Here is a 25,259-nt window from a genome sequence, read left to right as displayed (position 1 = left end):
AACAGTGTCCGATCTTCAAACAAAATTAATCATTCAGCTGTACCTCAGTGTCATTTATTACTCTTTTGCCGTTCTCTTAGCTGGCATCTTCCTTCCATACATCTATAATTAATTATGAAAATCCAAATTTTTCATTCAAAAAGCACTCTATTCGAACACTGATCTCATTCGACCAAGACCGTGTTTTGTTCGTTCCCCGCACCCACGTGCTCGGAAAATGAGGCGGTGCGGGCTCACGCACGATCTGCCATGTGTGAAAAAGGCAAAAGTGAAATTACTTTTTGTGTCAGACGATATTGCGCATCGGGGAGAGATATTGGTTGGCTTCTTCTCTATAATTACACGTCGATCTCCGCGATTATACCGGAGCTTTTACAATTAATTCCATTGCAACCAGCTTAAATAATTAAATTAGTGGAAGGGCGCCTTATGAATACCGTATCTAAAGAACGCTGTTTAAAAATGCCATTACCGCAAAAAGGGAATATTTTGATAACTTTTTTCACTTTGATTCGGTAGTAAATTTTTATGACAGCAGTATTTCAGAAATGAGTTTGAGATAGAGAATATAAAATGTTAAAAACTATTATTGTCAAGTTTAAAACTATAAGTTTTTTTAATCATAAGAGGCAACATGTTTACCCTTGTTAAATTATAACAAATGGGGTGTGGGTAGGCACGGAAAAGCAAAAAAGGAAAGGCAAGGGATAGTTGTCATTATTACATCATGCTTGATTTATTAAATGATCGATTTATTAAATTGCAATGCCAAAACAGTTGGACATAAAGGCAAAGGAAATACTCGATACAGTTTGGAACAAGGAGTGTAGCCTTTCCATGCAGTAGTATTTGTGACTTTCCTCAACGCCGTACCAATTAGCTTGTGTTCTGGTTGCCCATAAGGCTTTCATGATTCTTCTTTGATGCTTTTATTATATTGGTTTCATTTGAGATCAATAGGGTAGGAAGAACATCATCTTCTCCACCTGCATATGATGGCTGACGTAGCAGGTCTTGGGCACATTAAATCACGATTTTCGGAGCAAACAAAATCTGCTATAAACCTAAGAAGTTACCAAAGAAAACATCCTTTTTTTTTCATTTTAATCACACTTTTTTAATAAATTTCACAGAAAGAAATATTGAAATAAACAGCACTTGTTCCCAACTAAGTTGTTTTCATGGTTTTGGTAAAAACTCGTGTATTAGGTAAATTCAAGCATAAAATCTGAAATTTTGCAATTAAAAAGCATCAACTTCCTCTAGGGATAATCCGTAATAGTGTTGTTTTGCTGCGAAAATGAGAGGATCGAAAATTTGGCAAATAAAATTAGTTATTGGGATGCGTCCTTCAAGTTTCTTTTTTTTTTCAAAAAAAAATTAAAAATATAATTCGCAAAACTATAATATAATTTTAAAGCTAAATAGATCATTATATCTAGAGTTAAATATTATAAAATACAAGTTTTCAGTACAATTACAAATAAATTTTTTATCTAAACTTTTTTAGTCAAAAGAAGAAAGTAGCATGCCAAATCCTCTAAGCATATTTCCTTACTTTATCTTTAACAAATGTCTAACTGTGCTGCTGTAATTTGTTATCATTAACAAAGCTCTCTTGATCAAAGCTCAGAGCTATACAAAAGATGAAAGATAGAAAAAGCTTTAATATAGGCTGACAGTAAGCATATAATGCGTTAAAGTAATTATGCTACTCGAAATCAAATTTGAGAGCACAGGTTTGATAAATTATCTTTATAATAGACGAATGCAGAATCAATACAGAATCTCTGAAAAATCATTTTTTTCTTTTTGAACATAAAGACATCAAATACCAAGTCATTCCTGGCTTGTTCCTCATCTCAAAGTATAAATTTGATCAATGGCTTTCACTTAAAGATTGGACATCTGGCTGAATTCCTTTCCAGCTTGTATTTAATCATAAGCTCAGTTTACCGCCACTACTGTTATACAACCACAACAAAGAACAAACCAGAAGCCCAGATCTTATCCATCAAAATTTTGGGTTGCGATCTTTTTGCGATTTCAATTGAGTTTGAAGAATGATGGTAAGCACAGATCCTTGAAGTCATAGAAAAGCAGTAGCTGGTCATGATTCTCCAATTTAGTCGCATTTTCGGTTGAGATGGTCACGCTTTTTAAAACTAGAGTCTCAGTTTTGTGATGAATGGTCCGATAAACTTGGTAAATGAGAAAATCACGACCTAGGTTCAACTTCTTAATTCCGAATGTTCCGTTGAGACTGAGATAACTTGCGTTTTGAAGGCATCTTGTGAGGTAAATGAGCCTTTCAAAACGGGAAACTGCTAATTTTCTTCTTGCCCCCACATTAATGAAATAATTATTACGAATCATGGTTTTACAACTAGTAAAAATTAAACACATTATGTTAAATTATCCGTCACCTTTAAAATCCTTTATATTTTACATGCCCGTCATTTCCGTTTTCTGCTATGCCAAGAAAATTTTAGTTGCATTCTAAAACGACTTCCTTTTACTTATACAATCATACAGTTTGCCCACAGTTTCTATGAAATTGGCAAACGTCCAACTAGGATGAGTCTGTATGAATGAGGGGGGTAAAAATTTGGTGTACTGGTTCGTTCATTTTAATGTGAGTTTGATTAGTTTAGAGCTCAATACACATCTACAAAAGCTGGCATCCCTGAAAACTAAAAGATTCGCCCATTTTTGCCTGAAAACCGTATTTAAGCCTTTCCGTCTCATTGGTGGTTCGACAGTAATTGAAGATTCTTTAGACTCACGTTTATAACCAGGTAACGAAAAAATACACACATATATATATATATATATATATATATATATATATATATATATATATATATATATATATATATATATATATATATATGAAATAAAAAACCCATTTTGCAAAAGAAAGAAAAAAGAAATCAGTTCCTATTTCAGGATTCAGAAGTGATTAACTGTAAATGCAACAATTCAGAAACGTTACTGAAAGTTATTTGGCAGATAGTTTGCCTAAATTCTACCAATTACGTATCTGGCAAAAAACAAGATCGCTTCCAGCTGAAATTAAGTTACTTCGATAAAAATAACCTGGAATCGTTCTGAGGAATTCATAAACCTTCTCAGTATAAGTCAGGGTCACGTCTTCTAAAAAAAGAGGAATCCGCCAAGAAACTTTGCATATATTTATAGCAATCGCTTAGCACCATTCTGATTAACTTATAAAACTACGAAAGCATTTTAGAAAAAATTATGAACAATGTAGAACAAATAAAAGAAGCAGAAAAATATCTAATGGTTCAATAAGAGCGTTTAAATTATTAAATGGAACAAATCAAACTTTGTTTATTAACAAAATTGTATTTTTATTTAAAAACCTTATGCACACCGTTTTTGTATATAATACAACATCGTTGAAATTTCCTCCGCGACTTCTCCCGGTGGCACGGTTCCAAGTGGTCCAATTTTTAGTGACGCTGCTGCATAGATCCGGCTGAATTTGACCGCTGACCTGGGTTATGTTGGCTTTAAAGGCATCGATCGGTTGCGGCGTATTTGTATATACTTGTGACTTTAGGAAATCCCCTCACAAGTAAAAGTATATCTGCGTCAAGTTTCCCGACTCTTGTTGACAATTGTCGACATCTCTGCGAGAGATAACCATACCTCTTTAAACCGTTTAAGCAACGAGGCGTCCACTGTGTGGAAGGTAGCACCGTCCAGCTGGAACCATACGGCGTTTATGTCCATATCGTTTAGTTTGGGTCAAACGAAATTGGTCTTCATAGTTTTGCAGCGTTCATTGTCGAAGGTGATGGCCTCACTGACATCGTTCTCAAAAAAGTACGCACCGAGCACGCCACTGGTCCAAAATCCGAAAGAAACAGTAACTCATTGTGGATTCATTGCCACCTAATGAACCTTGTGTGGGTTTCCATCTTTCCATATGTAGCTCTCAATGCCTTTGCATCTGCCGTAAAACGGGTGCAATGGGCTCATCGTTTGCACAAACAAACGCTTAATTTTTTGATAACAAAGTTTTATTAATTGGACGAGCCTCTCAATCGCGTAACGTGCCGTGGTGATTTGGCATCAGTGGCTGAAGAGTAAACAACAAATTAGACAGACTACAACAAACTAGACAGACTACAACAAAATAATATGATCGCCACAAGCCGCCAACATCTACTCGCTGTTATTAAAATAACCTATATAATTGTATTTGCGAAATATCATTTCTTGCTAAGTTATCCCTTGGTTCACATGAATGGAATCAGCTGTTAACCAAGCAAATATTTCTTGTTGAAGAAAATTAGCAATATTTTTAAAAACCAAGAAAAGTGATGTTTTATCAAGCGTTTTTTCATTAGCAAGTAGTCCAGATCGTTTCGTAATTTTTCTGAAACTTTTTGCAAATGTTACTATTTGAATGAACAATTATTAAAAACAGAGGTAAAAACGTCGCCTGCTTTGTCTAATGGTCAGAGAGGGCTGCAATAGGAAGGTCCAGGTTCGAATCCCGACTCGGGCATGGACAAACCTTCTCTCTCCTGTCCTTGTTCTTCCTTTGTGTGAATGGTTGCCTACCCTATGAACGGGTCCTTATGGCATATGTATGCTGTAGAAATCGGACTTCACACCAAATTACGGTACTGTTGGAAAAGTGAAGCAGAGTGCCCCAAATTGCCAGCTTAGCTGGCCCACAACAACATCAGTGGAAAAAACATTTGCACGATTATCCCTCTCTAATCAATTAAATTTTATGGGTCAAAGGGGGAATCGACGAGGACCTGGATAATAACTGTAAAATATAACGGTAAAATGAGAAACTGACGTATTTATGCGTTCTAAATGTTTACTACTACTTAACCAATCTAATGAGGCCTCTAAGTGAATTGTGCAGCAATTATCTCCAATATTTGACGTCAAGTCCCCTATAACTCATTTAATATAATTATAGCAAGAACTTCCCGTACGACATAAAATTTTTTATTGAATTGAATCGCATGTATCTTGAAAGTTTTATTTAGAGACTAATATTAAAAAAAAAGTCTTGATTGAAACTGTTCATCTTGTTCTGTCATTACTGGACATCCCAGTCGTGGTTCGGGATCATGTTGTGCAACAAAAATGACATCCCAACATGTGTGGCTAATTTGTTTGATGAATAGTCCGAAGGATGTCATTCCCTAAACCCTAACGGACGCCTTGAGGAGCAATTAAAAGTGGATAACGCCTAAAAAATCGTTAGATTTTTATCTGAGATTTTTTTATTTTATTTTCTAAGCACGTTGGCTAAAATATGTGTAGATGGGGGAGCACAATTTCAAAACCAGTTTCCACGTGCTGTTTTTTTATCATAAAGTTCTTGAAGACTCTCGTGCAAAACTTGGGGCTAGCGGTGTCCTTGGAGTCTGCCCTTATTATACGAACTTGTCGCGTGCGAGCATCTTCATAGCCTGGGGTGCTTTTTTAGATGGGGTCCGGTTAGTAAATGACCTGGAAATGATCAAAGAAGAAAGAACATTAAAAGGAACCCTCTCGAGTTTGGGCTTTGAAGTGAAGTTTTTATGGCTTCTTGGCTACCGTTCGGTAGATGATGTTTCGAAGAATTTATGGATCTGATATTGCTTTGAGATGATCTCTATTTTTAACAATGTCTTAGGTAGTATTGCGGTAGCTTTCTCAAATTTTTAAAAAATAATGCAGGTAGTCGTTAAATGAAAGATGCCTACCTTATTGATGCCTTGATGTGAAAGAATATTGTTTATACAAAAAGCTTACTGCAGCTTTCACAATGATTTAATAGTGAAATGGTAGTCATCCCAGTTACATATGTTGTGGAACAATTGAATTTCTATCAGTGCAACTTAACAAAGCACAGATTTTAAAGCGCAGTTTGAATAACGTTATAAAAATCCTAGCTAACTTTAAAAAAATTGTATCAATTTTTTGACAGCAGAAAAAAAATGTTCATAGATAAGAGCACAGCTGTCAAACGAAACATCAACTATAAAAAACAAAATTTCGGTAATAAAACGCTACAGAAAATCCCCTGAGTCTAGGAAAGAATGCGGAACGATTTCCTCATCAAGAAAGAAAATAATAATAACATCACTAGTTTCTCAAAGGTTTTTGTAACTGAATATGCTTCAAAACAGTCGGTGAAAGGAGTAATTTTGCAATATGTAAGTTAAAAGTAATGAAACTGCTTGTTTTACCACAGAAACGTATGGTATGACCTCAAAAAACAACAAAAGTATGTTTGATCTTTGAAATTAAAGGGTCGTATCATTAATTATAATATAAAAGTACATGTGGCAACGGCCTAAACTCAGAGAAACAGCGCATGCAAATCTGGCAAAGTTTATTTAAAAGTCTCCAGCTGAGTTGGCAAAGGCGCGGTATCTGGATTGATGTGTTGTGTGTAAATGTTAGATTATTCCGAGATGGAACTGATTAATTTATATTTATTTCTTTTAATGGTAATGTGTTTTGTTGCAATTTACAATAAATGTTCGCTTTTAACAACTGGATTACCCGTCTCTACATTGGTGACCTGAACACGCAGTTATCAGTTGGTAGCGAAATGATTTCAAGAAAGAATGGGTCGCAGCAATTCGCCGGAAGGTAATTTATTTCGACGAAAAACTTCAATTTTTTTCAACTGTCTTGCTTTTCTGTGCATGTGTCCTTTGAGGTTCTTGAGTGTAGCATTGTACCTAAGCTATTAGTTGTTTCATGTTAGTATGGAAACAAAAGAGAATTTAAATTTGGCTCAAAAGGAAGTAAGTGCTGAAAACTTAAGTTGCAATAGGGTTTCTGTAAAAGTACCTAATTTTTGGCCTAATAATGCGAAGTTATTTTTTGTACAACTTGAAGCTAGTTTTAGGTTAGCTGGCGTTACGGTTGAACAAACCAAATTCGATCATTTGGTTGCGTCGCTAGATGCAGAAACTTTGTCTCATGCTACCGATATTTTATGTCAGCCGCCAGAAAAACCATACACCGCACTTAAAGAAAGATTGTTAGCGGAGTTCGAATTTTCTCAGAGTCGTAAAGTAAAGACATTAATTGAAGACTTAGAATTAGGTGACAAATCTCCATCTATGTTATTACGAAAAATGAAAGAATTAAGTGAGAGGCATGTAGATGATGATTTTTTAAAAAATATTTGGCTTCGTAGGTTACCGGTACCAGTGCAAACAATTTTAGCGGTCAGTTCTGAAAATTTAGAAAAGTTAGCGGAAATGGCAGACAAGATTTGCGAATATACTGGGTTGGTTGTAAACTCAATTGATAAGCAAACTTTTAAATACCAAACTGCTAGTATTGAAATTCAGTTGGAACAATTGCAACTGAAAGTAGACGAACTTACTAAAATTGTAAAAACGCGCAGTCGCATAAGGTCTCCAAATCGATCTCAGGGCCGTAAACAATTTAATTTGAGAGCTGAAAAGCGGAATAATTGGTTATGTTGGTATCATTTTAAATTTAAAGACAAAGCTACCAAATGTGTAAAACCATGCGCTTTTGAAGCGAAATTTTCAAATTTTTCAAAATCGTCGGAAGTTTCTATGACTTTTACTAAAAAAGGATTTAGTCACAGACTGTATATCACTGATATTTTAACTCAAACGAGCTATCTAATTGACACAGGTAGTGATGTTTCTTGTTACCCAAAATCCTTTTTGAATTTAGACAGCGGAAAAAAAGAATTCACTTTGTACGCTGCAAATGGATCTGGGATTGATACTTACGGTACTAAGTTATTAAATTTAGATTTCGGGTTAAGACGCAGATTGAGATGGCCGTTTATCATAGCTGACGTTACAAAGCCTATAATAGGGGCGGACTTTTTGCAGCATTTTGAATTGCTAGTCGATTTAAAGAGAAGGCGTAAAATTTTTGATACAATGCACGGTTTGTCTCACCCCGGCATACGTGCTACAAAACGTCTTATCGATAGCAAATATGTCTGGCCAAATATAAACAAAGATATAACTGCTTGGTGCAGAGCTTGTGTTCCGTGTCAGCAGACCTAAAGTACATTTACATACTAAATCCCCGTTAGTTCAATTTTTAGTTCCGGATGAGAGATTTTCTCATATTCATTTAGACATAATAGGTCCACTAACACAAGTTCGAAATTTTAAGTATTGCTTGACTATAGTGGATAGATTTACGCGGTGGCCTGAAGTTGTGCCAATTACTGATATAACAGCAGAAACGGTAGCTCGTGCTTTCGTACAATCATGGGTTTCTCGATTTGGTACTCCGCAAAGGATAACATGTGACAGGGGCAGACAGTTTGAATCTGAACTTTTTACGAGTCTATCAAAGATGCTTGGCATAAAATTATCAAGGACATCGCCGTACAGACCCCAAAGTAACGGTCTGGTGGAAAGATTGCACCGACCATTGAAGCAAGCTTTGATGTGTTACAAATCCGATTGGTTTGAAGCACTTCCATTAGTGCTGTTGGGACTCAGATCTACGTTACGTGAAGACCTTGGCGCGTCCGCGGCACAGCTGACTTATGGGTCAACTCTACGGTTACCTGGACAGTTGTATGAAGAAAAAACTTTATCTAATATGCCTGACTACGTTGCACGTCTTCAAAGACTGATTAGCTCGCTAAGTCCATCTACTCCTGTTCGGCATGGTCAACAACGGATTTATATCCCTAAAGATCTGCAAAACTGTACACATGTTTTTGTGCGCTTGGATGCTGTAAAAAAGTCATTGCAGCCGCCATACGAAGGGCCTTATGAGGTCCTAAAGAGAATGGACAAGAACTTTTTGATTTCGGTGAACGACAAGGAAAAGATCGTTCACATCGATCTCTTAAAACCAGCATTTTTAATTGCTGGAGATTCCAATCCAAGGACTCCTGGAGTTACAACAAGGTTTGGCCGCAAAGTACGTTTTCGTCTCCCAATGGTCTTGTGAGACTGGTGAGGGAGTCTGTGGCAACGGCCTAAACTCAGAGAAACAGCGCATGCAAATCTGGCAAAGTTTATTTAAAAGTCTCCAGCTGAGTTGGCAAAGGCGCGGTATCTGGATTGATGTGTTGTGTGTAAATGTTAGATTATTCCGAGATGGAACTGATTAATTTATATTTATTTCTTTTAATGGTAATGTGTTTTGTTGCAATTTACAATAAATGTTCGCTTTTAACAACTGGATTACCCGTCTCTACATACATATTTGAGCACAATAAATGGTTCAGTTGCAAATGTAAATTTAAGACCAATATAGAACATTTGATAAATATTGAATAGCGTTTGCAATCCGAAATGACGAACAAACTCTTTTCTTTCTTTTGCAGTAGATTCATTTATTGCAATGTAAATACAATCAAATCTAGATAACTCGAAGTCACAAGGAAACGATTAAAATTTCGAGCGATTAGTAGTTCAAGCTACGAGAAGTTCCCACAACCTTCTCACGAGTTTAGAACTCAATAAAACTTCGAGAAAATAACATTTTTGGGGTCATAGGGCTTCAAGTTCCATGTAACGGTTTTTCTAATCAGGAATCAGCAGCAAGTCCGTAAAATCAGAAACTGTTCTATACTCGACTGCAAGCTTATTTGACAATGGAGAAATAGACTGAGACCAGGCGAAGGGAATAGTTCCTAACTCTCTGTCCGATATTCTGGTGAAATTTCACTCTCCACTTTAGAAATCGGATTAGTTAGTCAAACCCACGCATGCGTAACCTCTTTTTCTCGTAATATCTGCAATGTTAAACATTTTTAATTTTAGGAGCGAAGCAGCGCAGAACATTACATCCATTTGAATCAAACGCGTCAGCCAATAGCTGCTCATTGACAAGTTACGATCTCCTCTTATTCGTGAAGCAGGTAGCGTGGCAAGTGCGACGTTTTATCTATTAACTCGTATTTTCATCAGCGCGTTGCGACGTCATTGTCAACTTAAGGTGCAAGCAAGTATACCAGGGAAAATTTAAAATATTGTCCCTGGTATAATTCTGGAAATTTCAGAATCTGCTTTATTATTCATGCCAACTCATTCACAATTTAGCAAGCCTAGAATACATAAAATGAATACTTTTATTCTTTTATAACGAGGCAAACTTAACCTAGCAGCACTGTGAAGATTACAAACATCCCAATCACAGAATTACTATCTTTCCAGGTTAGGTTTACTCGAAATATAATTAATATTTATTTATTTATGCGAATGGGAGGAAATTGGAACTCCTAGAAAAACCTTTCTAACATGTCACCGGCAAAACGATTTCCAAAATCATCCCAGTTGTAAACATTTACCAGAAGTTTCGTAAATCATTCCTTCCTTAAATATCCCCATACATATAACAGCGAATGGTCGAGTAACGCTTCTGACGTTATCAACAATGAAACTCGCGCCACGGCAGGACGATTTTATAATATGTTTTGGTAATGTATGACATGCAGGGAAATGCTTTACTTTGACGAGGCTGTACTGGATCTGGTATCTTAACTGTTTTACAGGCAAGATTCATTTAAGGAGAATGAAGAAATGAAAAATTGGTTAACAATGAACGCTATCTACTGGATGGGTCCATCTACTTGGGGTTAATCCACTGCAGTTAGGTTTAAAATTTCAACTATCAAAATATCACCAAACATGCAGTTGCTCCATTCAAATGTGTAAGCAATTTTCATCCGTCGTACCTTAACGTGCGATTTTCTAGTGTTTCCATTTTTAAATTAAATCGGTGTTTCTTGTTCTAATGTGTATTCAAGTCTTCAAAAACATAACCTGTTTTTACTTCAATTTACAAAAAAGGAAGTATTGTATTCGCAAAAAAAAAAAAAAATGTTCACTCAAAAATCGACCTTAATTTCCGTTATGCTCATCCCCGAATGAATGTTTTTTTTTTCGACTCGATCACACAAGGATAAGTGCCTAAGAACGTATAGACAAGCGAAATATTCATTTTGACGATTCACAGGTAAATTACAACGAGTTTACTCAAGGCGTCTGTATGTCTGTATGTATGTATGTATAGGCGTATGTGCGGATGCGCGTATGTGCGCATGTATGTCGCATAAATCAAAAACGGTATGTCCTAGAAAGTTGAAATTTGCTACATAGACTCCTAGTGGGGTCTAGTTGTGCGCTTCCTCTTTTGGTTGTATTCGGGTGTTTTTAAAGGGGTCTTTTGCCCCTTTTTGGGGGGAAATTATTTTTAATTCGATGTAAACTCAAGTGGTGTTATAATTTGGCGGACACTTGGCGATATATCGCCAGTCTTTTGGTCGTTACGCTTTGTCGCCAACTTGGCGACAAATTTAACGATTTTTTTTTAATGTGATTTTAATTTGGTCACTGTTGGTAATATTTGGAGAGTAAACTATTGACTCACATTAAAATTGCCAATAATGGGGAAATGACATTAAATTGGAGTAAAAGGAAGTCATGTGATGCACACATCAACTCGTTCTTAAATAACTTACATATCCATGGCTTGAAAAAATTATGAAGGAGTCTAGTTAAACACCATCTATTATTCTTTACGAACTTGCATACCAACTAAATATTTTCCCACTCTAATTATTTTCAAATCGCGCATCACAAAGAATCACGATCAACTACAAAGCGAGTTCATTAGGCCGATTAGCGCCAATAACTTTTCAACAGAATCATCAAATCGTAGTAGTCACGCTGTTTGGACATTATTTACTATTCTTAAATAAGGCTTATGCATTTTCGATACTGAAACCTATCCGATGCTTGTGAACTGATTCCGCGTTATTTATGATAATTTGGAACCTCGGAATGGAAATGCTGTCGTAAATAATGATAAGGAGAGGGTCAGTCGGACCTTTCCGAGAAAGATGAGGTGTGTCCGTTCTAAATAGGTTTGCAGACGCGTCTGGAGAAATTGTTCGATTCAGTGTCTAGTCTGCGTTTGACGGTTTGGATTTACAAGTAGTCAGTACATATTCCGAGAAACCGTAAAACGGTGGCTCGCAAGTTAAGTTGCTGGTTAAGTTTGAGTTAAATAGATGAGAACAGCTTTGATGAAGAGCAGAAACTTTAAACTTCTGGGATATTTTGTGATTTTTGGATTTCATTTGTTGTTTTCAAAAAAAAAAAAATCAAAAATCCATCATTAATGTATTGTTTATACTAGTAGGTCAGATACACAAGAAATCTTCAGAAAATTTTTGAGCACGAAGAGTTTCCCCTTTTTTGTAACACTTTAAAGCTCACATTTTGGAACACTTCTGGAAACACTCATTTGGTTCAACACTCTTTTTTAATATTTCCAGATCCATATATTTTACAATATGGCTTCTTTGTTGAGGGGTATTTAGAAACTAGAAGTCTAAGGGAATAGTGATTTTAATTTCTTATTTTCTGTCACGCTTTGTTGTATTTTTTCCTTTTTTAGCCTACTTTCCTAGTAAATGTCAGAGAAACACGAAAAAAGCGCGAAAGAAAGTTTAATGCATCTTGAAAATATTACAAAAAACAAAAAAAAAGTAAAAAAAAAAAAAAAATAATAATAATAATTAAATAAATATCGATGAATTAAATTGGAAAGTGGGATATTGAGATGGGGGAAAATGTCTGTCGGTCTGTCTGTCGGTCTGTCTATCAGCCCCCCCCCCCCCCAAATAACTTTTAAGTGAATAGTCCAAATCGAACAATTATTTTTTTTGTTCGATAGATCTCGGCGAGGACACCTCATTCCTATATTTCATTTTTTGATTTGAACTATTTTTTGTTCAATTTTGAACAGTTGAAAAAAATTTAACATTAGCGCCTACGGGGAAATTTAAGGCGATTTCGAACTGTAAGGCGAAATTGCTTCAAACTTTGTAGGAAAAACTTTTGTTGAAAAACTTGTGTATAAAATATCTTTTTGATTAGAACAATTTTCCGTTCAATTTTGAACAATTCAAATCCCTTAACATTAGCGCCTACGGGGAAACTGAAACTTAATGCAGATTCCGTACTTGAAGGCGGATTTACTGTAAACAAATTTTGTTGGAAATAGCTCTTGACGACAAACTCCAGACTCCGACTCCGAGAATTTAGGGACACCTGACTCCGACCCAGACTCCTGTGCCCGACAATTAGTCGGACTCCGACGCCTCGACTTCGACTCTGACTTCGTAGATTTGGTAAAAATTTAAATACGGAGGACAAATGACTGACTCCGATTCTTGGACATTCAACGCCGACTCCTTTATCTCAAAATAAGATTGACTCCGACTCCGACTCCGCAGCTATGGTTTTAAGTGTGAAATAATTATTGTAAATATGACTTGTTATTATTTTCACGCTAAAGTTTTAATTTAGGTGTTCAGTTTTCGGTGGATCATTTATGTTTCTACATAAACATATGCGCAGACGATTTTTTTTTTTAACAGTGAAAATTATTTCTTTAAGTTGACATTTTATTGTTTTTATTTATTTTGATAAGTATATTCATTAAAAAAAATATTTTTGGCAACAGGGGAAAAGAAACTTTTTTTTTTTTTTTTGATATGATGTATTTATTTTAATGAGCTTATTAATTTTAATGGGGTCGCTTCCAAAATTTTAAAAGTATTTTTTTCTGAAAGAGAATGCTTCAAAACATAGGATCTGACCATTTTTTAAGTATTTTATTTAAGTTTAATATTTTAAGAAAAATAACTTAAATCGTTGCGCTATCATTGTTTACACTTCTGTCGTGTAACATCACAATTGATGAAATGCCATTGAATGCTGCCATTCACAGAACAAAATATTTTATTCGCATCTTTACTCACGTGTATTGTCAACGATATGGTTGATAGCAAGCGTAGAGCGCAATTTTAATTCGCTGCTTGATTATCATAAAATGCGGTCGAAAGATGCGCCTAATTGCATCATTTGTGACGTCATAAAGACCACGCCTTGTTTGAAAAATCAGACATTTAAAAATATTAATTTTAAAAAACTGTTGAAAAAATGAAAGTATTTTCTGGATCCATGTAATTTTTTTTTTTTTTTTTTTGCTCATTCTATCCATTTCAATGAATAAAAGTAGTACTTTTGACTGAAGGAAACCACCCCATTATATCTTTTTTTCGTTTTGAAAGCTGTTAAAAAATTTTTTAATGGAAAAAAAAAGTGTATTAGCTGCTTTGTTTAAAAGGTGCTGCTATTTTATTTGTTCGTTTATTTATTTCTTTTCTTTTTACGCATCTAATTTTTCAGATGAGTGAGGAATATTTTGTTCCTAGAAATCAGCTTAAAATATTTAAAAAAATATGTTTGAAACAATTTGCGGTTTTAGCTATTTTTGAGAATATTGATCAAGTACTAGAAAGTAGTATGGGTATACGGGAAAGTAGGCTCGTTTCGTTCTAGACGGAACTTCTTGTTGTAGTCTTATACGTCCAGTTCTTCCATTAGACAAAAAATACTAGTACTTAGTAGCCGCTATAAATAAAACATTTATAAAAAAAAAAAAAAAAAAAAAAAAAAAAAAAACAGAATGAAAATGATGTTTCAAGTGGAAAATTAACAAAGTTTGAATATACAATAAAATAACATGCATAAAGAACATAACGCTCACGCAAGTTAAGTTGCTTTTAAACTGAACATTGTGCATTAATAAATGACAATATTAAACATCAATTTCATTCTTAAATTTGAAAAAAAAAAAAAAAAAAACAACAACACGTAACAAGAATGCAAGTACAAAATAACAGCAGATATTAATGGGGAACTGAAAAAAGGCCCATCTTTAATAATTCTTTTCTGTAAAATCGGTGAACTCTTTAGGCGTCAGTCTTAATTACGCAAAAACTACGTCATTATTACATCCTCCCTTCCCAACGTATACCTTTTTGAACAATACAGAAAGATCCAAGTATGCTTACTGCAATTACTATATCAAAAAAAAAATAAAAAATACTTTGAAGAACACTTACAATGAGAAACAAATCAAATTAATTTTCAGATATTAATTAGTTTCCGCAGCTACTTAGTAGACAGTCGTGTTTCAACTTGGAATAATTACATTGATAAAATAAAATAAAATTTTGCAAAAATAAATGTAGGAACTCTCAAAGCGATTTTTATGCCAAATTCCTTAATCGATCTGTCAGTACTCTTGAAGTTGAGAAATTACTTTCGATTTTTGACGGCAAGTAGTTTTTCAGCTTAGAGTAAAAATGCATTTGCTTGATTAATTCGGGTTTTAGTTGTAATTCTCTAGGCTACTTTAAAATTTCGGTTTCAAACAATATTTATTAAATGAAGAACGAATGAATTGATTACAACCAAGTTAAGATATTTTTGAACCAAGTTGATTTGTTTTTGTTTGAATCAAATTATAAAACTATTTCCGAATCGTAAAATCAAAATAGAGAAGATAGGAGATTGCCTTCGCTAAAAATTTGTTGTCACGCGACATTAAAATACTACTGCCGAAAATATCATTATGTTTAATTTCTTCACCATAACTAGGAAGTCTTCGGTATGCGAAAAAATAATAGAAATTGTTTTCTTTACAGAACTGTCAATATGATTTTTATTGAAACTTATTTTCTGGACTACAGTTTAAACTATGCAGGACATGTTTGTTTACAAGATTTTAGATGAATGATTTTTTAAATTTAATATATTGCCTTGAAAGAAAGTAACTAGTAAGTTGAAATACTACTTTCAAAAAGTCTGCTCAACAAAACCAGAAACAAAATTTTCAACTGCGCTGTAAAAACAATGAGCAGCTGGTGTGCGCAATTTCTGCAAGCAAAAGATCTTACAAAAACCTGATTTTTTTCCGCTAAAATTCAGTAACCTTCCTGAAATTATCCTGGAATATTTCTGAAGTATTCAGTAATCTCCAGGGTTAGAGCCATTGCGTCCCTGGAGTCTTCCGAGAAAATTTAGGTAGGCTTAATGTAAGAGCTTAGCACCTGGTTTGCCGAGAAAGCTCCAAAAGCCTAATTGAAACCAAGGCCAAAGCTAAAACAGAATTGCAAGCAAGTACCAAGAATCTAACACGCCTGATTTGTTTTCAAATTGTAGGGATACAGAGACTCATTATTCCCCCCCCCCTACTGGGAGCTTAGTCAATCTGGACAGGTCGTGATCAAGCTGAACCCCTTATTTAATACGCTTAGTTCATCAGACATCTGTGGTAGCTAAAAATATTTTTCACGACAATGAGAAGTCTGCATTCGTGCAACTTGTAGCAATTCAAGAGACTTGTTGACATAGATACTTGGTAATCTCAGGAAGTGGATCAGCAGTGAAATCTCGAGACGTTTCACAGAAATATTAAGTAATGTTTCGGAATTTTTTTACTGTATGTAAAATTATATAAAAAAAAGCAGTTTACTTCTGTTAAAAATTCTTTTCTTAGTGCAATGCAACTTCAATCTAGTGGAAGGTTACCCAATAAAAAACAGTTTCGTGTACCAAAGCAATAAATTGTCATAGCAATACTCTTTGCATGAAATAATATTACAATGTTGAATACAAATTTCTCAATTTTTTTTAAAAACATTGTAACTTTATGAACGACGTAATAACTTTCTATGAAACATTTTTGCAGATAGAAATATAGATGTGTTTATGGTTGCTTTTTAAAATCTGTACTAATAAATATTAAGTCAATACAAAATTAAAAAAAAAATAAAAATTAAAAAAAGGTTTTTTTTTTTTGTTTTTTTTTTTTTTTTTTTTTTTTTTGCATTACTGCGTCATCTTTCATACATGAATTATTGATAAATATTGATCGGTCCTTTGCAATGCTTAAATCATTTAAATGGGAGAAAAAACTCATTTATCAAAGCACGTTTTTAGATAAATCTCTTAAAATATTGAAATCCCGGTACTGAATATTATGCAATATATTTTCTCTTTTTAAAATACTTAAACTCGTGTAAAGTCAAAGAATGTATTTTCATAAAACATTGCGATCATGTTACAATGTACTTTAGGTAAATTGATCCTCAAAGGTAATTTTAGCTGATTCTTGATGGATGTTATATACTTGCACTTTGTATTTTAGTGTAATACATTATTCTAGTTTATCATTATTCTTTACTCATGAGAGTTCAGCGTGAAATTAAATCTGTTCTATGCATAACTTTCGTCTGCATATTTAATAAGGAACTTTGCCGAGAATATTTAAAAGTAGCTACGAATTCTTGACGAAAATTCGTTGAAAGTTCCAATTCCTTTGAGCCCTACGGTATTTGAGTAAATGTGGTATGAACACAGTCAGGAGTCTCTAATGGAGACCATGGATTTTAAAATTTGGCAAAAGTTACTTTGTAGAATATTAGTATGAAAATAGGTTTAAAAATCGTTTTTTTTTTCAATCAAATATTTTAGTACAGGTGTTTCGATCAGAAATGCCGAGACGGAGGGAAAATAACCGGCTTCACCTCTACGAGAAGTTTAGTGCCTTTGACTCCGACTCATTCACCCCAAAATCAGTCCGACTTTAACTCTGCAGCATTGTTGCGGACTGTAAGGAAACATGTCCGGCACAGACCCCCTATTTTTGGAATTTTTAAACCTTCGACTCTCAACTCTAACTACTTCACTGTTAAAATGTATTCACTGTTATTCACTGTTAAAATATATTTCTTAAAATTGATGCAAAATAGCGTATTTTTAAAAACATCACTTACTCAAAATGGCTCCGAGACAATTTGTCTTAGAATTGACAAGTAGGAGTTCTTACTTTTGAAATATACCCTCTTCTCAAAAACGATTCACCATGTTCTCATTTTTGAAATACCGCTCTACTCAGACCTAAGCACAGACGGAGTCATTTCTGAGAATAGAGCTGTTTCAAAAATGAGAACATGTTGAATTGTTTTGAAAACACCAATATCTTAAAAATAAGCACATGTTGTACAGTATGAATACGAAAAGAAGGTGGATTACCTTGAAGCAAAAACATCATTTGTATCACTTGTAATAGGTTCTTGGTATTATTTTGGAATAGATACCATTAGCGAGACCTTGCCTCTTACTATTCAGTACTTTCTGGAAGAGTTTACCTATTACGAATAATACTGCTCTTCAAGGACATCCGCCATCTATCCGTGGTCAAGCTTTACCATTCTTGAGTATGGTATTTTGCTCTGCTGTAGTTCTTGCAAAGCTAAGTAGTCGATGGACTCCCTTTGAGAGTTTAAACAGCTTGGACGACCCGTAATCGTGCTGAAGTGCTGCACTTTATAATATGCTCAGTTAATATTTAAACTAGGAGCTAAAATTATTTTTCAAAACAGTGAGAAGTCTGCAAGACAAACAGTGAGAAATTCCAACTCCCGCTTTCCCTTCTGCGCATGCGTTATTTTTTCAGATGATCTGCTTACTTGAATTTAAATTCGACATTTTCTTATTTCTAAGCCAAACTGCTTGGAGAAAAATTAAAAGTTAATGTTTTCATTTCTAAGCACATGATTTTTAACAGTGTTTTCTCCAAAATCAATAAGACTCCCGCTCTACAGCTTGAACTCCTACTTCTAATCCACAGCAGTGCACTGTAAAAACGATTCAGAAACGTTCCTGGAAAATAATAGGCAGCTGATGTGCCCAATTTCAACCAGTAACATATCTCCCAAAAACCAGGAATGTTTTCAGTTAAAATTCAGTACCCTTCCTCAGATTATCCAGAAATATTCCCGTATGAAGCTAGTCGCGTCGCTGGAACTTCAGAGAAATCTTAGGTAGGGGTAATATTTCAGCTCCAAAATCTGTATTGCAAACCCGGCCAATGCTGGGCCAGAATTGCAAGTAAGTATCAAGCATAATACTTCCCTGCAATTCCATCAAGCTACGTAGTCCAAAGACTTAATCGCTCACTTTGGGAGCTTAAATCAGTCTGGACAAGCCGCGATCGAATAAAAGCTGACACACGTTATAAATACTGTCAGTTATTCTTTAAACTGGGAGCTAAAACAATTTTTTACAACAGTGAGAATTCTGCATTCATGCAACTTATAGCAATTCAGGAAACTTTTTGACAATGATACTTGATATTTCCAAGAAGTGTATAAAAACCATTGAAATCCCGAGACGTTACATGAAAATACTCAGTAACGTTTCGGAACTTTTTTACAGTGTGGAGACTGAACATTTTCCCCTTTTATATTTCTTAATGTCGAAAATTGTTTTCGATAATGAAAAATTCATATTAAAAGTAATTTTTATTGAAAAAATGCATTGTTTTTTCATTATGTACAGTCATTTTCAAAACAAACTTCTAAGTTGTACATTTTAAAAATGCTAAGTGATCTAAGCTATTTCTCTTTGTCCCACATCCTCCTACGTATACAACCCCAATTAAGTCAATAAATTATGTTTTTCCACGGAAAGGTGATTTCTACCGAAAGTTCTGGTTTCCAAAACAAAGTTTTGTAAAATATAACCGTTTTCACGTGCAAGCTATACGCCCCTTTTGTTGTCAACAAATGTTCTTGTTTTCCCCTTATTTAATAAGTACTTTGGTGCACTGTTTTCTTTTCTTCTATTTTCTTACTTTTTCCTCTTTGTCCGGGGATTTTCCTCATAGTTAAAAATGTAAAAATTCGTTTTTCTTTCATTGTCTTGTTTTTGATTTAGAGAAATGCACTAACAAATAAGCCCTAATGTTAAACACTTGTGTACGAAACTAAATTTATTTCTGCATTCGTTTATGAACACGAAAATCAATTTAACGTTTTTCTGTTTTCCACTTTTACACCTTTTTGTACGTATTTGTGTGGCAAAAAACATTTTTTAAAGATCAAATTGCGAGATGAACCTCTTAATATGAGAGCAAAAAAAAAAAAAAAATCTAGTCTACGATGTGTTTTTCGAAACAATGATCGTTTTCTGTTAAAACGTTTTAAACCCCTTTCTATTGTAAAATAAAACAAAAAAAAAATATATATATATATTTAAGGCTGCTGATGCTAATGTTACGCGTTTTACTTACATCAAAAAAAAAAAAAAAAAAAAAAAAAATCGTTTTATTCTCTAATGCGCAAAACATTATTTCCCGCAGATTTCTTTTTTATGCATAGAAGGTTAAAGAATAATGTATTTAATGAATACAGTAAAAAAATTCCGAAACGTTGCTGAGTATTTCTGTGTTATGTTTCGGGATTTCAATGGTTTTTATTCATTTCCTGGAAATATCAAGTATCATTGTCAAAACCTTTCCTGTATTGCTACAAAGCTGCATAAATGCAGACTTCTCACTGTTGTGAAAAATACTTTTAGCTCCCGGTTTAAAGATTAACTGAGCGTATTAATCAGGTGTATCGGCTTCTGTTCACTTCCGGCCCGTCCAAACTGAGTAAGCTTCCAAAGGGAGCGTAGTCCATGCTATATCCGCTGCGTAGTCCATGGACTACGCAGCTTTGTAAGAATGGCAGGAGAGTAAAGTTCTTGATACTTACTTGCTATTCTGTCTTAGCTTCAGCCCATGTTTGTAATTCTGCTTCTGGAACTTCTTTGGTAAATCAGGAAGGTGACATTATACTCTCGAAATTTTTGCATTTTTTTCCCAGAGACACGACTGGCTTTAAACGGGAAGGTTTCTGAATTTTTCAGGTGACTTTCAGGAAGGTTACTGAATTTTAGCGGAAAACATTCCTGTCTTTTTTTTTTTTTTTTTCAAGATATGTTACTGGCGAAAATTGGACACATCAGCTGCCCAATATTTTCCAGGAACGTTTCTGAATCGTTTTTATAGTGTATGAGGTGGATAATTTGTTTTTAAATTTTTGTACATTTTCAAAATAGGTTTGGGACTCTGCGGCTGAAATATTACCTTGTGTCAGTAACAACAACCTAAATGTAAAGAAGCCTCACAGCCTCACGCAAAACAAACTGAACAGCAAAGAAATTGAGCTTCTTGAGGGAAATACAATGACGAAATCTGATATGTCACTGTGGCTGACCCATTAAGTGTGTAAATAGTGCTGCGAAGGGGTTAGGCGCTGCAGCAATAGTTTTGCCTCTCAGAGGTACATACATTTACGCTAGAAATTATCGCCCAACCCCTTCGCAGCACTATTTGTGGGAACTTCTATCGCAATTAGTGTGCAACACCCCCTGTTGGCAATTTTTGTTACTAATTTTCAGGTTTCTGTACATGATTTTAATGGGTTTCACAATAAACATACTGTTTATTTAATTCCCATCTCGGCCTTCGTTTTCGAGATATTTAATTTTGAAATCAGAGAGTCCTTTCCTGGACACCCTGTAACTGAATTTTTTGTTAATTGAGGAAACCAGGAATATACTGAAGTAGTACGAGATTAAATATATCACAAAAGCTTATCAATTTACCAAATAACTACCAAAATATTTATTACTTCAATTGCTCCGGAATTAAATTCACTGTTTGCGTTTTAAAAATTAAAGTCATTCATAAAAGCCTCTTTTTTGAGCAATCACGATTTCTAATTGTTTTCACTTGACCGTAGTTGATCTCTGATTCTTTTTGAGGTCCACTCATCTTTGCGTGAGGGTGCTCTTACACGGCAGTGGCGGGGGTAGACTCCTCCAGCTCCTCGTTCTTGTCTTCCAGATCTGACTTTATTCATACCCGAACCTTTCAACTTTACACAATCAGCTTTAGACAGAAACATATCCATCACCAGGGTTACAAACCTTGGAGAAACAATTTAAGAAGCATGAGTGCTGATTTTGAGAAGCATTTTGAATTTTTGCGGAGAAGTTAGGTATTCTGCATAAAATACAATAAAAAAGACTAAAAACACTTATTGCTAAAAACACTTTGAACTTGGATAGTTATTTTAAGCACTAGCATAAAAATAAAAATCAGCTTTAAACACTATGTCATGCTTGAAAATGCTCGGCCGGGAAATGCGGCGCAAAATAACTTAGTTGCGGAGTTTCGCTATTTTTGACGAGTAACTCCGCAAGATGCGGAGCAGTTGGCAACCCTGTCCATCACACAACATTCAACATCCAGCACACAGCATCCAGCATCTAGCACACAACATCCAGCATCCAGCTTTAAGCCCCAAGCACCTGGCACACACACACATTCATTTAAACTTTTATTTCTTGAATTCAAATTATGTGTTTCTTAATTATGATGACGATACTTGTAGAAACGAGAAGCCCAACTAGTAGGGTCCTATCACGATTCGTGATTCCAAAAGACAAAATTTGATTTCTAGATGTCAAAATTCAAATTAATGCCAGGGTCTAGATGCTAGATGGTATACGCTGGATGTTTAAGCTGGAAAGATCCTTGAAGAATGCTATGTAATTTGCTATACGACCCCTTGCCAATCCGAGAAACTTCGTTATTTTGCTACAAGAAAACAGCGATTAAACAAAAACTTTAAAGGCACTTAACTCATCGATTTTGAAGAAAGAAATGCCGGCGAACATTCTATATCCCCTCATTAAAGATCTGTTCTCATATTCTCTGTTACCCATTAATAAAAGTTCTTTTTTGAGATTATCTTATTGCACGAACAGTTTGCAAGGTCTTCAGTTACAATTTGTGTTTGTTTTTGCGCATTAAGGATGAAATATCTTTTCTCGTGAGATTTTACAGCATGTCCAGAAACTTATGAGCAGGCAGATTTAAGATAGTGCATTAGAGAAAGTATGTACTTATGATTTTCATCTCAAGGAGCATTAGAGATTCTGTAAAAGGCATTGGATCATGATATTGTTCATTCAAATTTTGTAGGAACAATTTTTAATTTTTATTTTACCGAGTTTAATTTTACTGATGATTGTGAGCTTATTTATTTATTAATTTTACTGTTATATGCATATGAAAATTCTTATTTTTAATGATTCATTAACCCGAAGAACTCAAATAAGTTATGTGTATTCTTTAATGGATAGTAAATTTACTGATACCTTTTAACCTACTTGCGAAGGCAAGCTAATATAGGCACGTGAAATTAAAAGTTTAACTCTTTAACACTCTTTTAAAAATGCATTTAAATGTACAAATATGAATAGTTTTAGAAACTTTTTCTTACAAACTAAAAAATAGATTAAATTAAAAAAAAAATGCGTAAATTGGTTAACTAAGAAAAATCTTTTCAGTTATGACCAAGTAATTGAATGTTTTTTTTTAAGTTGAGTTGTTTTTCTTAAGTTAAAGAGGTTTTTTTTTTAAGTTGATGTTTTTTTTTAAGTTAATGTTTTTAAAAAAATATTATTTGTTTTTTTAATTTATTGATTGATTAATGGATTGTTTTTTAAAGCTAAGGGGATTTTTTGTGCTCACGTCGGAAGTATTCAGTGACGCTTCGGATTTATTTACTTATTATTATTATTATTATTATTATTACAGGAGAAACACATGGTTTTTAATAGTGTAGAGAATACTACAAATGAGCACGATAATAATTTTATTCGCACATTTTCGATACGCATTAAACTGTCTATGTTCATGCAGCATATAATGTATACGAATTTTTTACTGACTAAGAAGAAGTTCTTTTTAATATTTTTTATAAGTCTTTAAATGAACTTAATACTAATAATTTGCAGAAAATAAAATTGAATGAGACAACGATTGAAAGCAGAAAATATTGAAGTTTCTTGTTTTATTTTCTTACAATATGAAAAGTAAAATAATTAAAATACAATCTATTTATTTAAACCATAAATATATTGAAAATTGATTTCTTGGTGCGTTTTTCAAATACGGATTAGCTGAGTTTCTACTACAGCAGAGCCTACGACTTGACAATTTATTAAACTAGGGAAACGAAAATATTTGTTTCCATTCTTTGTTGTAAAATTATTAATTTCGAACGCAGACTGAACGCTGGGCCAGATTTAATGAATGGAGTTATGGCAACTATAGCCCCTTATCAATGATATAGTAATGCATTTTTCCCGCAAATTCATCAAGCAAATGGCCGTGCATGAAATTTTCACTCATCAATTCACTCGCCCGAAAGAGATAGGGCCAACCGGATTTCATTTGCGAATGCGTAATTGAGTTTTCCGTTGTTCAAATGTTGAATTTTCGCCTTATCCCGAAGAGTTTATTTCGGGATGATGGTTCGGTCTTTGCCGAAGGTTGCCGAGAAAGCACGAGTTCATTTCGGCAGCTTGATTTATATTATTTGATACATGGTAAAATGGGAGGCCATTGTAATAAATCCTTTTTATATTTAGAATGCAACTGGAAGTTCCAATACGCCAGATGAGGTCGATGAATTTCATTATGAAGTGTTATAAACATAACCTGATAAACTTCTCAATTCGCATATATCCAGAGGTGTATTTAAGTTTTCAGTTTACTGTATTTGTTTAAACATCCAATATTATTCTTCATAAATTGTAACGTTTTTTGGTTTATATTAATTCATACATGACAAGAAGTTTCGTCTAGAACTAAACGAGGCTACTTTCCTGTATGCCAACCTCGACTTTCTAGTATCTAATCAATGTTCTAAAAATTAGCTGAGACTTGCAAATTATGTCACACACAAATTTTTAACAATTTAAACTGATTTCTTGAAACACTCATATAACGTTTAAAAATGAGTAAACGAATAAATAAAAAGGAGCTACTTTTAAATAAAGCGGTTGATATATATTTTTAATCAAAAAAAATTTTAATTGCTTCCAAGAAGAAAAGAAAAAGAGTTAAAAATAATAAATTCAGTAAAAAATTTAAAAATATCAAAATAAAAAAGTTTGTTTTTCCCACGTTTCCAAAAATATTTTCAAAAATGAATAAATCAACTTAAAAATATAGTTAAAAAAATTTAAATGGCAACCTAAACAAATACTTTTCATTTCTAAAAAACAAAACAAAAAAAAATCGTATCGTCTGCGCATACCTAGACTGTGAACTTAAAACTTTAACATGAAAATAAAAACAAATCACATCAATCATAATTATTTCAAAGTAAAAACCATAGCTACTTTGTCGGAACCAATCTCATTTTGTGATGAAACAGCCAGATTCGGGATTCGAAAGTTTTTAATTTAAGCCTCGAGATATTAAGAAACGGGGTCGGAATCGGTCATTTTCCCTTAAATTTCGCAATTCTGCCAAAGTTTGTGGTGTCGAAATCGGACTTATTTTGGTATAAAGGAGTCGGAGTCGGAGTCGAAGATTTGAAATTTCCAAGAGTCGGGGTCAGCTCTCCCCCCCTCCGTGTCTAAATATTTGCTAAAACTACGGAATCAGAGTCGGAGTCGATTAGTCAGTGTCCGACTAATTTTCGGGTACTGGAGTCGAAGTCGGAGTCGATTGCCCTAAAATTCTTC

Source organism: Uloborus diversus, chromosome 8 (assembly GCF_026930045.1).
Source record: "Uloborus diversus isolate 005 chromosome 8, Udiv.v.3.1, whole genome shotgun sequence".
NCBI classification, from domain to species: Eukaryota; Metazoa; Arthropoda; class Arachnida; order Araneae; family Uloboridae; genus Uloborus; species Uloborus diversus.
Note: the sequence above shows the minus strand (reverse complement) of the source record.